This window comes from Carlito syrichta, unplaced genomic scaffold (assembly GCF_000164805.1).
Source record: "Carlito syrichta isolate Samal-C Ts95f unplaced genomic scaffold, Tarsius_syrichta-2.0.1 Scaffold132233, whole genome shotgun sequence".
Taxonomy (NCBI): domain Eukaryota; kingdom Metazoa; phylum Chordata; class Mammalia; order Primates; family Tarsiidae; genus Carlito; species Carlito syrichta.
Genome location: NW_007076329.1, coordinates 125,905 through 133,773, shown reverse-complemented (window position 1 = coordinate 133,773; position 7,869 = coordinate 125,905).

Genomic DNA, 7,869 nt, shown 5'->3' with positions numbered 1-7,869 from the left:
GTAATATACATTAAGGAATTCACTTGAAAATAATTTGTTTTAATAATCAACATCATTATATTAGACTAGAACTCGTTACATCTATTCCCTCTGCAACAGCATTTTGATCTACTCCTGGTATTGTGCTTTAAAGGCATGAGGAAGAATGTGTTTTGTATATGAGTTCTTATAGAAATATATATATATATATATATATATACAAACATATATAAATGAGAGAGAGAGATGAATATTTTTCTGTAAACCATCTTAAGATAAACTTAAGTATGTTGATTTTGTACCCTGAAACTTTGTCAAGGTCATTTATCAGCGCGAGGAGGTTTTTGACAGACTCCCTTGGATTTTCAAGGTATAGGATTATATTGTCTGCAAAGAGGGGTAGTTTAACTTCCTCTTTTCCTGTTTGATACCCCTGATTTCCCTCTCTTGCCTAATTGCTCTAGCAAGGACTTTCAGCAGTATATTGAAGAGGAGTGAGAGTGGATAACTTCGTCTTGTTCCCGTTTTCCAGGCAAATGTTTCTAACTTCTGTCCATTGAGCAATATGTTAGCTGTGGGTTAATCATAGATGGTTCTTACTGTTTTGAAAAAAAATGCTCCTTCTATGCCTAGATGTTCAAGTGTTTTTATCAAGAATGGATGCTGCATTTTGCTGAAAGTTTTTTCTGCATCTAATGATATAATCATGTGGTTCTTGTTTTTATATCTGTTAAGCTAGTGAATTACATTTATGGTCTTGCAAATGTTGAAACAGCCCTTCATCTCAGGAATGAAATCTACTAGGTCATGGTAGATGATTCTTAAGACATATTGTTGGATTCGATTAGATTTAACACAATACCCATTGAATTACCAGCATTATTCTTCTCTGACCTGAAAATGACAATACAGAAGTTCACATGGAAGCATAAACAATCACAAATAGCCAAAACAATCCCCAGCAAAAATGTGGGAGAATATCACACTTCCAGACTTTAAACTTTAAGGTTACAATCATCAAAAGAGCCCGGTATTGGTACAAGAGCAGGCATATAGACCAATGGAACAGGATAGAGATTCCAGAAGCAAAACCTCAATTTCTCAACCAATTCATCTTCAACAAAGCCTTCAGTAATAACTACTGGGGACAGGAGAACTTATTCAGTAAACGATGGTTGGAAACTGGCTGACCACATGTAGAAGACTAAAACAGGACCCTTACCTATCACATATACAAAAATCAACTCCAAATGAATCAAAGACCTAAATGTAACACCTCAAACTATAAGAACCTTAGAAAATGCAGGAGACACCCTTATAGAAATTGGAACTGGCAACCATTTCCTAATCAAAACCCCAAATGCCCATGCTGTAAGAGGTAAGATAGACTAGTGGGACCTCATCAAACTGAAAAGCTTCTGCAAAGCAAAATAAACCATCAAGAGAGTGGGGAGACAGCCCACAGAATGATAAAATTTATTTTCCAACTGTATATCTGACAAAGCCCTACAATCTAGGATCTACAAGGAATTCAAACATCCCAAAAAGAAAAAAAACAAACAGCCCATTTTGCTAGGATCTTACTGAGAATTTTTACATCTATGGTCATCAGGAAGATTGGCTTGTAATTCTCTTTCCTTGTTGAGTCTTTACTACATTTGGGTATCAAAGATGTTAGCTTCATAAAATGATCTGGGGAGAGATCCATCTTTTTTGATTACCCAGAAAACTTCCAACAAGATTGGTATCAGCTTCTTGTATTTTTATAAAATTCTACTGGCTAAGGGTTCATTGATCTTATTTATCCCCTCAAATAATCAGCTTTTACCTTGTTAATTTTTTCTATGATATTTTTGCCTTTATGCCCTGCAGCTGCCATTTTATTTTTGTGACCTGGCTCCTTCCACTAGAATTAGAGTGTTGGTCTCTTGCCTTCTAGCTCCTTTAGGTGTGACATTAGGCTGTTTATTTGTGATCTTTCAGTTTTCTTGATGTGTGTGTACAGAACTATAAATTTGTCTCAATTTTTGTCTGTTTTTCATTTGTTTTCAGGAATATTTTATTTTTTTATTTTATTTTTTAAAATTATTTTATTTTTAAAATGTGGGGTACAAATTACTTTGGTAATCTGGATTCCTCTGCTGAAGTTAGGGTTTTGGTGGTCTTGTTTTCTTTTATACCTACTTTGTGTAAGCGAATTATTTGTGTCTAGGAGTTGGACTTCTTATTTGATGGCTTGCAGGGGTTCTTTGTATTTCTTGTATTAGGATTGTCATGACTCTGATGAGATATGGAAAGTTTTCTTGGATGACCTCTTGGAATGTTTGTTCCAGGCTGCTCTCATTCTTTTTGTCTGCTTCAGGAATACCTATCAGTCTTAGGTTCGGTCTCTTAATACAGTTGCACATTTCCTGAAGGCTTCGTTCCATCTTTTTGAGTTTACTTTCTATGTTTTTAACAGATTGAGTTAGTTCCAGATTTTGGTCTTCAAGTTCTGAGATTCTTTCTTCTGCCTGGTTAATTCTGCTTTCAAGCTTGTCAGCTTATTATTTATTTCATTTACTGTATTCTTTATAGCTTGCATCTCAGCCATTAGTTCTTTCATGCTTTCATCTTGCTTTTCTTGGTTCTTGCTCATCTTCTCCATCCATTCCTTGATCTCTGCATTTGTGGTCTGAGACCAGTCAGTCTGGGTGCTCTTCATTGTTTGAGTTCCGAAGTCTGTATACTCGTAAACTATCCTCTTTGGACTTTGTGTGGTGCCTATGGTTCTTCTTTGGTTTTTTATCATTTGTTGTGGATTTTTATTTTTTCTTTACTTTCATTGCTCAGTGAGAAATGGAGCAGTTTTCACTTCTTTTTGCTCAACCCTCTATTCTCCCTTGAAAAAGCCTCTGGACTAGTTCAATTTTTGGAACTGGGTTGGAACAGGGGAGTTATGTTACTCCCTTGCAGATTTTCAAGTTGAATGAGGTGTGTTAGGGACTGCTAAGATTTAAGAACTGTCTGTCTGACAATCACAGTGTTTGTTAATTGGTGTGTGGGCCCCCAGAGGTCTACTTCCCACCACCTTACAATGTGTCCATACAGTGGGAGCATATGTATCTTCCTTGGTATAAAATAACATAAAGGAAAGAGTTAATAAAAAGAGAATGTGGAGAGGATGACAATGGAGAGAACAAAGGAGAGAAGGAAAAAGATACAAACTGACAAACAGGGAAACAAACAAAGGGGTGGGGGGGAGGAAAAAAAAGCCAAAACAGTAACAAAAACAAATCAAAATTTAAAAAACAAAGAAAGAGTCTGGCTCGGTGGCTCAGCCTGTAATCCCGCGCCTTTGGGAGGCTGAGGTGAGTGGATTGCCTGAGCCCACGGGTTCGAGAACTGCCTGGGTAGTGAGACCTCATCTCTACAATAAATCAAAAAATCAGCCGGGCGTGGTAGAGCATGCCTGTAATTCCAGCTACTTGGAAGGCTGAGGCAGAAGGATCGCCGGAGCCCAGCAGGTTGACACTGCACTCCAGAATGGGCGACAGAGTGAGACTCCAACTCAAAAAAATAAATAAATAAATAATAAATAAATAAACAAAATTAAAAAAAAAAAGAAAGAAGAAAAAACAAACAGCACATAAACAAACAACTCCTCCCAAGGAAGCTAAAACCGATAATATGGGGAAATTTTCATAGTTATATATAGACTTATTGGAAAGAAAGAAGAAAGAAAATGGGTAAAAAAGAATGAAATGCCCACTTCCAACAAGCTATATTTTTTTAAAAATTAAGTAGAGTCATGCAGATACAAAAAAATCAAAAACAAACAAACAAAAATCCCAAACAACAACAAAATTTATGTAATTCTTGAGCATCTTCTTTCAGCAGTTTCAAGACTTCAGATTTCTTGTAGGAGTGACCCCAGCACTGCTTCTCTCAAAGAGGAGGAGTTTCAGAAGGAAGGAGCTTCCAACTTTTAAATCTGTCCCCCTTTTCACCCCTTGTGATTGTGTAGAAACTGGAAAGTGTCTCTGGCTGACCCGCCTATGTTTAGCCCTCTCCATGTGTGCTGATCCTAATGTTGCCTGTTGTGAGTCACAAGTCTCACAAATCACTGGGGAAAGGATGTGGGGTCACTTTAAAACTTACCCCTACTCATCCACTGTGAGCGGAGACTGGGTTCTTAGATTGCAGTGCAGACCACAAATGTTTCAAATCTAAACTCCTGTTTATCCCATGGAGTTTGGGGAAGGTTGCACACTGCCCCCAACTGATCCACTTATGTTCAGGTCTCTCCATGCATGTTGCTCAGAAAGTTGCCCACCCAAGTCACATATCTCATGGATCCTTGGAAAAAGTGTGCTGGGTCACTTTAAAACTCACTGCCATTGTGCTGTGATCTAGGGCTCGGTTCTTCTGCAGGCTCCCATGGCAGATGGCAAATGCTTCAGTTGGTAGATGGGGCATCTGGGTCTCCTCAGTTGGGACTCTGGTCAGGTTACTCTGGTATATTTTCTCACACTTTCGGGTTACTGGTGTCTGACCTGGGATGAAGGCTGCAGTGGCAGACTGTACCTGTTGCAGGTGGTATTCAGTGTTTTAATTCTTTTTTTTTTTTTTCCTTTCTGGGTGGGTGCTATATAGATGGTGCCTACCTCTGGGCCAAAGAGTGCACTGAGGTCTGAGCAGTCGTACAGGCAACTGCCTAAGCAGTTGGTCTTCTCCTTTCCACGTATCCACTCAATCAGACATTTGCACAACTTTTGCTGACACCTTAGGGTGAATATTGGTCTCTTTACCCATTCATTTATGTGGAGATTCCTGCTCTCTGATTGCCTCCGTCACCATCTTGGAATCCCGTCTCCTTTCAGGAATCTTTTAACTTCTGTCTTGATTTCCTTGCTGACCCAGGAGTCATTCATTTGGTAGTATGCTGTTTAGTGTCCATGTCTTTGTGTGTTTGGAGGGGAATCTTGTTGATAATGATATTTATTTTTGTTCCACTATGATCTGAGATGATGCATGGTATTATTTCATTTTTTTGGAATTTGCTTATATTTGATTTATGTCCAAGAACGTGATCTATCTTGGTTTATGTTCCCTATGCTGTGAAGTAAAATATATATTCTGTAGTTGTCGGGTAAAGTGTTCTGCAGATGTCTATTAGGACAATTTGGTTGAGTGTCGAGTTGAGGTTCTGGATCTCCTCATTGATTTTTTGCCTTGATATTCTCCCTAGGGTTGTGTAAGTCTCCAGTTTTAAATGTGTGTGAGTCAATGTTCTCTTTTAGTTTACTTAGCCATTGATTTATAAAGCCTGGTGCTCCTGCATTGAGTGCATGTATGTTTAGGATGAATGTTTCTTGCTGGTAGATTGAACTGTTTATCAATATGTAGTATCTTTCTGTATCCTTTTTCCGATATTAGAAGAGATACTCCTGCCTTCTTGTGTTTTCCATTCACCTGAAAGTCCATTTTACAACCTCCAATTTTGAGACTGTAGGTGTCCTTTATAGTGAGATGGGTTTCCTGGAGGCAGCAGATTGTTGGATCATGGTTTTTTATCCAATTTGCTACTCTATGTCTTTTCAGTGGTCCATTTAGTACATTCACATTAAGGTTGATTGTTGAAATATGAGAGTTTATTCCTGTCATGGGGCTCTTAGGACACTATTCTTTTCCCTTATTTCTATACAACAGAACAAACAGGCAGAGGACCAAATAAAAAGTACAGTCTCATTCATAATAGCCACACACAAAAGGCATATTCCTAACCAGAGAAGTGAATGACCTGTACAATGAGAACTACAAAACACTGCTAAGATAAATCAAAGAGGACACAAACAAATGCAAAAAACATTCCATACTTATGGATTGGAAGAATCAATAATGTCTAGATGTCCATCCTACTCAAGCAAACTAGAGATTCAACACAGTACACATCAAATTACTGACACCATTCTTCTCAGACCTGGAAACAGCAATACAGAAATTCATATAGAAATGGAAAAAAAGCATGAATCGTCAAAACAATACTCAGAAAAAGGAAAAGAGTGGGAGGTATCACACTTCCAACTTTAAACTTTACTATATGGACACAATAATCAAAACAGCCTGGTACTGGTACAAGACTAGGCATATAGAGCAATGGAACAGGACAGAGATTCCAGATGCAAAAAGTTGATCTCCCAACTAACTTATCTTTGACAAGCCATCAATAAAAACCACTGGGGAGAGGAGACCTTACTTAGCAAATGGTGCTGGGAAAATTGGTTGACCACATGCAGAAGAATAAAACAGGAACTCTACCTATCACCATATACAAGAATCAACTCTAAGTGGATCAAAGTCCCAAACATAAAACCTCAAACTATAAGAAACTTAGAAGAAAATGCAGAAGACACCCTTATGCACATTGGAGAAGGTAACCAGTTCTTAATCAAATCCCCAAAAGCATATGCCACAAAAGCTAGGCTAGACAATTTGGACCTCATCAAACTGAAAAGTTTTTGCACAGCAAAAAAAAAAAAAATCATTGAGAAAGGGGAGACAATGAACAGGAAGGGAAAAATATTTGCTAACTGTGTATCTGACAAAGGCCTATGACCCATAATCTACAAGGAATTAAAACAAGCTGAAAGGAAAAAACAAATAAACAAACAGTCCTAAGTTTATGTTTTGTTTTGTTTTATTTTAAAGATGTGGGATACAATTCAGAATTAGGTATACAAGTGTTCATTGTACAGGTAAAGTTTGGGCCTCCCTTTGGTCTCAACTTCACCTTTATTGATTGTTATGTGCCCCACCTCCTTCCCCTGGTAGCGTCCTACTACAGCCAATCCCTTTCTTATTGTATTATGGTAAATGTTCAGGGCCCACTTATGAGTGAGAACACATGGTACTCAGTTCTTTGCTTCTGTGATAGGTCACAGAGTATGATAGACTTTAAATCCATCCAAGTTGCTAAAAGTCCATAATTTTGTTCTTCTTTATGGCTGCACAATATTCCACAGTGCATATGTACCACATTTTTTAAAGCCAGTCCAGTTTTGATGGGCAGCATGGTTGGTTCCATGTTTTAGCTCTTGTGAATAGAGCTGCAATAAACATGCATGTATAGGTATCATTTTTGTAGAGTGATTTAAATTCCTCCATGTATACTCCAAGAAGGGAGATTACTGAGTCATATAAAAGGTCAATTTCTAGTTATTTTAGGAATCACCACACTGTTTTCCATAGAGGATGAACTAGTTTGCATTCTCACCAACAGTGAAGAAGCATTCCCTTTTCTCTGCATCCTTGCCAACATCTGTTGTTTTTTGTTTTAACAATGATGGTCATTCTTACTGGAGTTAGGTGGTGTCTCAATGTGGTTTTGATTTGTAGTTCTCTGATGATTAGTGAAGCTGAGCATTTTTTCATGTGTCTGTTGGCTATTCATATGTCTACTTTTGATAATTCATGTTTCAAACAGCCCTATTAAAAAATTGGCAGTGATATGAGTAGACACTTCTCAAAAGAACACATATAAGCAGCCAACAGATACATGAAAAAATGCTCAGCTTCACTAATCATTAGAGAAATGCAAATCAAAAACACTCTGAGATACCACTTTACTCTTGTAAGAATGGCTATCATTAATAAATCAAAAAACAATAGATGCTGGTGTGGGTGTGGAGAAAAAGGGATATTTCTACACTGTTGGTGGGAGTACAAACTACTCAAACCTCCATGGATGATAATGTGACAATATCTAGAGAAACTAGAAATTGACCTTCCATACAGTCCAGCAGTCCCCTTCCTGGGAATAGACTCAGAGGAACACAAATCATTCTACAAAACGTCACCTGTACACACATATTAATTGCCACACTATTCACAAGAAAAGAAACATGGAAC